Below are 9,486 nucleotides of genomic sequence, written 5' to 3'. Positions count from 1 at the left end.
CATCACTAGTACTCGCTTTCTGACCTTCTAGTAAGAAAAAAAAAAAAAAAAAAAAAAAAAAAAAAACTTGTAGGAGACAACTTCTGCTACGGCTCCCTGGGGCAGAGAAAATTGAGACATTTACTTTTCAGCATCAGCCTTTCCATGTACAACTGGAAAAAAAAATAAGTCACCCATGAAATTAAGAGCCTTGGTGAAAGTCATTCTGGATTCATGGCATCATAGGTTTTCTTTTCACCCCAACTTTTAATTAATCACCTTCAACAAAGGAAAAATGCTTTAGAACTGAATGGCTTTTTTTATTATTATTATTCCAGTCTATGGACTAATTATACCCAGGTGCAACTCAACTGAAATCAATAAAAAGGCACAATGTTCTACTGAACACAAAGAGCGGTCTCCAAGTACCAGGAGTATAACTATTGTGAATAATAACTACATTGGTAAGTGAGCCGTTCTCAAGGATACTCACTCACCCCAAGAAACCTAAGGCTTTGATTTTGTTTTATCGTTTACACTAACACATTAGAAAACTGTACTTTTATTCCTTCTGCATGCATGTGAGGGACAGGGCCTAGAATATGAAACCCACTATTGTTGTGGTGGAAAACCCTCCTTTCACTGCAGCCAGCTCCCCAAATAGCCAGGACTAACCTGTAAAATGGTGCGGGTGTGCTTAAGTTCCTGAGTATTCAAAGATCATCCTCTCTGCATTTCAAATAGTGTCTTTCTGTAACACGAGCATATGCTTGATGTGTACAATGCTAATAAAAAGAGAAGTTGTCTCCTTCATGTAATTCTGTTAGAATAATTACATTAGAGCAACTTTCATGGTGTTTGTTTCTGAATGAAGACCCATGAGGCCAATGGGTTATTCACACAAATCAAATTAAAGTAATCCTCAAGTGTTAGCAGTGAGACAAGAGACAGAACTAAAACATGATGTAGAAGTGTTTAAAGATACGTTGTTAAACAGCTCGGCTTTAGATGACTCTGTCCTTTGCCTGGTCTGTTGGTCTCTGAGTAATAACTCAAGTGCTAGAAAATGTGATAACATAAACTGGCACGAAGAAGCACACATGGAAACTCATTTTTCTTTATCTGGGTTCTGTAGATACCAGACTTCCCTCCCCTGATATTTTCAGAACCGACCACACCTACGACACTTATCTGGTACAAATTCAAACTGAACGGCATAGCTGGCAATAAAAACCAATATAAAGGGCTTCACAAAAGAGTTGTCCTATGGGGAAGAGTCTCAGAGGGCTGTCTTACTGCATAGATTGAGTCAGAGATAGCATAGACCTAAAAAGAAAAAGGCATGCAGTGGTGTTAAATGCATGCTGCAAACCCTGATTTATATCTGTCATCGTGCTTTTTGGTGCCCATTGGATTAAGCAGGGTCTGTGTGGGGATAATGTACACAATATCTTAAAATAGAAACAGAATGCTCAGGATCCAAATGTTTTTCGTCTTGACTAAATTTTGTGACTAGGAATAATCAGAGGCCAGTTTGCGAACTACCCCCAGTTTGCAAACAACAACTCTTTTAATGTCGTTGAAGATTCGGGGTGTAGATACCATGTGATCTCCAAATGTGCACACATAAAACACCTTTGAGAACCTGTTAAGTGTTTCTCATATAGGTCTAATTTGTAATACATGCTATAATTACATCACTATCTAATTTCTTTGCTTTTCATAGTTTTGTTCACATGGGGGAAACATCCAAGTCTCCCTGCAGGTTGCTCAGCACTGTCAGCTCCTGCTTACTTCTGTGATTACTGAGAGCACTCAACACCTCAGAAACTGCTTGGCTAACAAAGATACTCCTGCACATAAGTGACGGCAGGATGGATATCTAATCAGCTAGTAGAGCTTTCAAGTTAAGCCTAAAACGGTGCTAATATCAGATTCATTAAAGTCCCATCAATTGAAATTAAAATGCAGTGCCAGGGAAGCTGATGTCTTCTTACTCACGCTTCTGCAGTACAATGTTCCAAACAGAACAGCTTCGTAAGCAATAAAACCATCTGAAAGACTATATCAGGCAGTGTTTTATTACAGAGGTGAATGACCTTGGACTGACAGATGGCTTCTGTATAGGTTTTGCCCAGTCTCTTTTGGAAGAATCAGAAGTCTCTCTCTGCCTTAAGAGATTCTGAGGAATGTTATTGTCTTAATCTTTAATATGTTGTTTGCTTACATAAGTCTTCCTAAATAAGTTCATTAGATAATTTTGCTCTGAGGACTGCAGAACCATCAGATGCTGACAACAGTTTTCAGCCAATATTGATATGGGTCCTCTTTAAAACCGTGTCCTGTTAGGGTGCCTTTAGCCAGCCAGTACCTGTCCCCTCGACAAATGTTTCCATATGGGAACTTAGCCTTCCCTTCCCCTGCCTTTGTATTTTGCAATAGTCCTCAAATCCAAATCTTGATTCAGGAAAGCACTTGAGCTACTCAGGGCAGCATCACTGCAGTACATCATGATATTCTTAAACTAGCATTTTTCTCCACCACCACTCTTAGCCTACTCTTCGGGACCTCCCTCCTTCCCATGCAATTCACTTTTAGGAACTTTTCCTTGCCTTGCTGTTTTGAATTGGAAGAACTTCAGGGAGAAGTGGCATGCATGTTTAATTTCTATTAACTCATAGATTAGCCATCCATGCCATGAATATTCTTTTAGTATTTCAGCTTAAGGAGACTTAATAAATACTTAGATGTGTATAAAGTCTTGTTTGAAGTAGTAATTAAGGAAAACAATATGAAAGATAATTATTGGATCCAATGATAATTTGTACAGAGTCCTGTTATGATTTGTTTTGGAGCAGTCTAGAAATATAATCAATACATAAAACAAACATGCCATATTATTATGCATAAGTGTACATCTATGCACACAACTCCTCAATATTCCATTAAACATCTCTCTTGATAAGTACAGGCATTAAATTCTTATACATTTTTCACTTCTTGTATTGATATTAAAAAAATAATGTGAGCACTGTTCCTCTTCTATTATTTATAGGAAGTAGCTTTTTCTTCTGAGCTCTTTATTTGTAATCTTCAATACCACTGCAGCAATACTAACACTGGATGAAATAAGTTATAAAACCAATTAAGAAAACAAGAATATAGACACATACTGTATGCATAAGAATAGATGGATAACCAAGAGCAGAAAAAGGAGGCAACGGAAATCAGAAACCGAAGTCTCTGTACTGTTTCTCACAAACTTTGGTATCAAACCAAGCTAAAGAAAATCCTGTTTGGCTGCGCCTGGTGAGGTTTTGTCAGTCCTCCCTCCCTGCAAAGGGAAAGGTTTAAGCCAAACAGGTTATGAGACTTCCTGGTAATTTAAGTGGCACAATCTTACCATCCAGGCACCTTGCCATCTGAATTCCAGTGTGATGTTTCAGCCATTACATCAGACACCATAAAACTTGCCAAAGGCCTAAATGTTTTAGTAGAACTCAAAATGGCACAGAAAATCTGTGTGGGTACAGCCTTGAAAAAAATAAAAAAGGCTTTGCAGCCTGATGTTGTATTAAGAAGGTCAAATATCAACGACCAAAAAAAAGCTTCCTTTTTACATGAAATACACATCCACTTGGGAGCACACTTGCCAGCAGAGCTAGAAGCCCATCATTCTGCTTTATATATGCCATACAGTACAGTACATGGTTCCTGTTATGTGATGGGCAAGCACTTATCCAGCATTCCAAAGGGAAGTCTGACTCTGCAAAGTTAAAATAAATAAATAAATAAATAAGCAGCTTTGAATTATTTTGTACCAGATCTCAAAATAATATTATTTTTTTCTGTTGATTTCCTGCCATTTGACCTCACAGTCATGTCTCTAGTGCAGCTGTGAAGTCTGCCTAAATTCACAGCAAACACAAAATGCAATATATATATATAGCACAGAGACAGCCAAACTGCCTGGAAGTTTAGGCATCTGTCTGGTACTGCACTCAATCACTCCTGCAGGCTAGTTTAAACACTTGTAAAATTCTTCAGAACTAAACCAAGGCTTTGCTCTAGCCCATAGAACTACATCTAATTCAATTTTGCCTTAGAAATATGTCAAGTATCTGCTTACGTTTATATAAAACCTTGTCTCAGCCAGGGCAGCCCTGAAATCCAAGTCTCACACCCATGGTCCTGTAAGAGTCAGAGCATGATTTCATCTTGGCTTACACTGGGACCCTGGATTTTCTACCCCATTTTGAGCACAGGCCTGACAACTTATCCCCACCGTGGCAGCAACAGGAAAGCTATCAAATTAAAACATTTGCACCAGGTTGTGGCTTAATCCAGGCATTTTTCCCTCTCTAGCAGGAATTGGAGAAGGGATGTGTTCCTGCTCCGCATAATGCCTCTGGCTGTCACGTAATAATGCCAGGGAGCACACTGTAGTCAAGTGACATTCCACAGGAAGCACGTCCCACATATATCTAGCAAAAAAATTGGTTGCCCTACTCTCTAGTGCATGGACTGCTTCCAAGTCATCTGAAAACTAATCTTTGGGCAGCAGCAGCCTGGAGTTCCCATGGGCTAATTTATTCTGCTCCTAGCTAATAATTCAAAGTATCTCCCTCTGGGCGGAGGGAAACAGCCTGTACACAACTCGGTGCTCGTACACCAACCTGTTTCTAGTCCTGGCAGAAATACTGGAAAGGCAGCTCAGGCTTTCCTACATTATATGAATTGGAATTAGAATAGCTCAGTGAGCAAAGAATATTTCTGGACTACACAGACAAGCAAGCACGGGCCAGAGTGTCCTCCGCTACAAGTTAAAAAGTTAACACTGCCCTTTCTCTCTTAAAAAGCAACCAGCAAGGAGTTGCGGTGGCAGCGTAGGAGCTGGGAAAGTCATTTTCCAAGGCATGCCTCATCTCAGGGCAGCAGAAAGAGGCAGCCTCATAGTGGTTGCTGTCTTGGCTCCCTGCCACCAGAAAATCCCCCTGCACATGTGTGACTCGATTAACAGCATAATGTTGTATCACGTCATGAGACAAATCTGGCCTGTCTATTTCCATTATACCTGACCAGGGCTCAGTAAACATCCCATGATCTAATTTTCAGTGAATTTATGAGTAGGTGAAAAACAAGAGGCTGTAGCCCATCAGCTGGCAGATTTCCGCCACCTGGGGAATCAGGTTGTTCTCACTCACCCACCCACCTAGAGATAACACTGACAAGCTTGGAGGAAAATGATGAGCAGCTGCCAGCCATTAGAGAGCCTAATGAAGCTTGAATAAGGTTTCAGAATTCTTTAACTAACATTAAACATTATTTCCTTTATAGCCAATTTAAGCAAGGCAGCCATTTAATTATATTTATTTTATTGCTTAGCACTTTATATATAGCCCTGACTTTTTGCTGTTCTTGAGATGACTTGAGAACTCTTCCAGCTGTCCTTGACCTCCAGCTGAGAGATTAAACTTGCCAGGCAAAGTGTAAGTTGCTTACAAACAGGAAGGGAAATATCCTTCATCCCCCCCAAAAAAATCTCAAGCCAAGACAATATAGTAATTAAAAATAACCGCTGTGTTGGTAGAAACTTTCTCTCTCCCTTCCCCCAAACATAAGCACAAGGAAATCTCAGCTCTAAAAGAGGATTATTTTAACGTGCAGCTTGTTTGCCTGAATACACTTAACTGATCAAACAAAGTTACATCAAGACATAAGATGAATACAAGCTTTGTGTGAATGTCCTAACATAGCCCAGCAGGCTTGCTGAGGCTGCAGCATGCTTCGCGCCATGGAATCCCCCAGGAGTTTTAGACAAGTCCTTAACGAGCAGGTGCAAACTGCAGTTCTTCAGCGACACCCAGTCAACTTCCAAGGGATCCATCTGCAGTACATAGGCCACAACTTCACATTTTATGTCTCTGTTAACTAAATTATTCTCGTTTAGAACAATTTATACTTTTTCTATAAACAGTCTTCATTTGAAGTTAGAAAATAAAGAAAAAGGCCTGCTGTAACAGCTTTCAGGTCCACATGCCAAAACTTTGTAAAAATCAAAAACAGCTGAAAACTGAGTCTTTCAAGTCAGTCATCCTGTTATTCAGGGCCTGTAATTCATAGAAGTCTTTTAAGAAGATGTGTTTTTAACCTTCTTTTAAACAACAGATATCTCAAAGTCAAGAGAAAAATGTAAATACAGTATGGCTCCAAAATGAATACATCAGAGATATTGTAGAAGTGTAATGTCTTCACAGATGTTTCCTTGAAGTTAGATACTTTACTCTCTAATGCCCAGACCCATTGGATTTGTCTTCAACCACGCAGCCCTATTATTTTACCTGATCTTCTGCATCTCTTAGCTTTAATTCCTAACAGAAAAGACTGGTGGATGTTTCAATCTCCACTGTTTTTTCAAGATTGGAAGAAAACAAAACAAAGAACTAAACATGTTTTAAGCTTATTTTACCACAAATTCAGTCAGAAGCCTCAGTCCTGCAACCAGACTACATGGGTGAATCATTCCCTCCTCTCCAAGCCCTGCTAACATGGGCTATACAGACTGGTACAGCCCCAACACCCACCATCAACTATCTAACTGGTTTTGTAGCAGAAGTAATACTGACCCATATCAGTCCACGGGTTTATATACTTTCCTTCTCCATAAAACTAATTAGCCCAGCAATAGCACACTAGTAGGTTTATATCTGTTTTGAAGGTATATGTACTAAAAGAAATAGAGGTATGATGCATATGCATGCTATCAAATGCTTAGAAGTATTTTCTACTTGTTGCTGGAGGCTTTGGAAAACTATCACAGATCTTTAACAATTTTTCCTCAGTTCCATCAGCTGCCTCCAGCATCCATTGCTCTTGCATTGAGAAAATCCCTAAATTTCAGATTACAATTTACCTGAAAAGTATGTTACTCTCAAGTTCTAATATGAACTACTCATGAAGGAAAGTGTATTTTGATGTTATTAGCTTAAACAACATTTAAACAATCAAAAATAAAGAGGAAGAGTTATGCAAGGAAAAAAAAAATGAATTTTATACCACTGGATTAGAATAAGTGAGCTTTAAAGGAAGCATAAGTTATACTTGACACATTTTAACTTACCCTGTTAGAGAATAGTGCACGATCTCAGGCCTCATTTACTTTGAAAAATTGCACCTGTTCAACTTAATTATAGCACCTGAAAAATAAACGAAGAGATATAAAAGTTATGTTCGTTTACAAATGTTTTATTTCAGTTTACCCCATTGTGAGATGATTTTGTTCTATTAGGATAGAACAAAATGTTCTATCCTAACAGAACAATGCAAAATAAACTCATACCAAAGTAAGCATCCACACTGTTTTGCTACACTTACACAGTTTTTTCATAGCCTTAGCACAAATGCAAATGAGAACACATTTGTCATACTTTCGGCTTTTCTCTATTCCTTATAATATATTTGATTATAATAACTAGATTTGGTTCTTTCCAAATGAAAATGACTGTTTGCAATATCTTTTACATAGAAAACTTTTGTCTTAACTTTATTCTAATTTGACTGTGTCTAAAAAAAGTCACCTTCCACAGAGTTAGGTATAAAAGGCTTAAAAATTTAACTCAGTGCTTCTACTCATATAGCTTATACCCTGAAGACTCCAGGAGAGTGTACTCGATAGAAAAGGCATTATAGCTGCATTCTTCTTACTGTGGCTTTCAGTCTGATGTAACAGTGAAGTTCTCCTTAAGCATGGCCTACTACTTTTTCCCCTACAATCAAATCAATTAACAGGTAATGGCAACATATTGCTTTGAAGATATGGTATAAAAGAGAACTTCCACTGCAATTAAATTAGTTTAAAGTTCCATACATTTGGCATAAGATCTTATGTTGCCACAAGTTAAGAGTATGCCTGTCCCAATTAAAAAGCTTTTCTTCCTTACTCAGACCGTTGTGTTTGAATTGTAACCTTTAGCAGCAAGCATGAGGCACACTCACTGAAGACCACAGAAGACCCATCACATCTGTTCTGCACCTTGTGAAGACCTTCAGAGAATTGAATCAAACAGATCTGACTCTCCCCATCTCAGAAAGATGAGACTAACTCCTGAGAATCTGTTAATCCATCAATACCCTTTTCTGATATGTAGTAGACAAATCTTCCATTTAGCCTATATTCCTAGGGAGCAACTTAGAAAATCTGGCATAGGTGGGTCTTTTAATTCTTCTTCATCCTCTCTTAAGCAAGCTGCTTTATTTTATTTCTGGAGATTTTACCAGCCTCCTGTAGGCTCTCAAGGACTCCTGCCCAGCAGTGTCACAACATTTACAATACTTGAAAAAACAGGATGCTAGCATTCACTGGTTGAAAGACATTTTATTTTCCCCAGTCTTTTGGGCCTAGATCTGAAAGCATGCATGTGGAATGAAAGTCTCCAGTTCACTTCTACCATAGCTATCTGTTGGCAGATAGGTTTGATATTACTTCCTATAATCAGAAGAATAAGCGAGTATTAAATGAGGGAAAGACAGATGCTTCATATTCTTAATGTTTCATAAATTAGATTATTTGTCATCTGTCTGCCTCTGCATGGCTCTCCTTTCTTCTGTGCATCCTCTCCACAAGATCGACTACATGACAATGCACCACAGTTATATGGTAACTTGTAACTAGCTTTAGCATAGCCACACCACATCTAGAACCTGTGGTGACTTACAGATATCCTTAACTCAGCTTTAGGCTGCTCTTTTCCCAAAGCTATTCACTTAGCTAGGCCTTCACAGGCACTGGTTCAAGAAACATAGGATGCAGATACTGTCTTGCATGGGCATAATGCTAAAATAATGATATCCAAGTAGCAAATGGCATTCAAACACAGAAGTCAATGATAGCATGTATAAATTTAAAAATACTACTTCTTCATAACTTTGTCCACAACATTACTAAGCAACCTGAATTTGCAGGCACTCTGCTGCTGAAATTACAGTGAACTCACAGATGAAGTTGGTACAGCTTCAATCTGCAATCTGAGTAGCTTTCTCAGCCCTATCATCATTTTTATTGGAAAAAGGACTCCGACTATTTCATTTCACAAAGAGTAAATAGACAGTTAATTTACAGAATTTTGTCTTCTGTGTGTTTTCTACTATGCAATTAAATACGCATTTGCCTTTGTTCTGACATACTCAGCAGCAGATACCCAGCCAAGAAATCTCAGTATCTGAAGGAACTGAACTATGTGTTGTAGACCTTACTGCACATTTGCTGGGTTAGTAACAACAGCCTCCCAGAAGCACACCACCAGTGCCATCAGCGATGGCGAGCACTGGCAGGTCATTCTGCAGTCATGGAGGACGTGGACGGGGCAAGCAGTATGATGCCCAAACACACCTGCTGATCAAACATGGCAAGGTAAGAGCATCATACAGCAAATCAAGCTGTTTATTCTGGAAACTTCTTACTGATAAGAACTGGACACATAACAAATATGGCTTTACAACCTACATTGT

Source organism: Oxyura jamaicensis, chromosome 1 (genome assembly GCF_011077185.1).
Source record: "Oxyura jamaicensis isolate SHBP4307 breed ruddy duck chromosome 1, BPBGC_Ojam_1.0, whole genome shotgun sequence".
NCBI classification, from domain to species: domain Eukaryota; kingdom Metazoa; phylum Chordata; class Aves; order Anseriformes; family Anatidae; genus Oxyura; species Oxyura jamaicensis.
Note: the sequence above shows the minus strand (reverse complement) of the source record.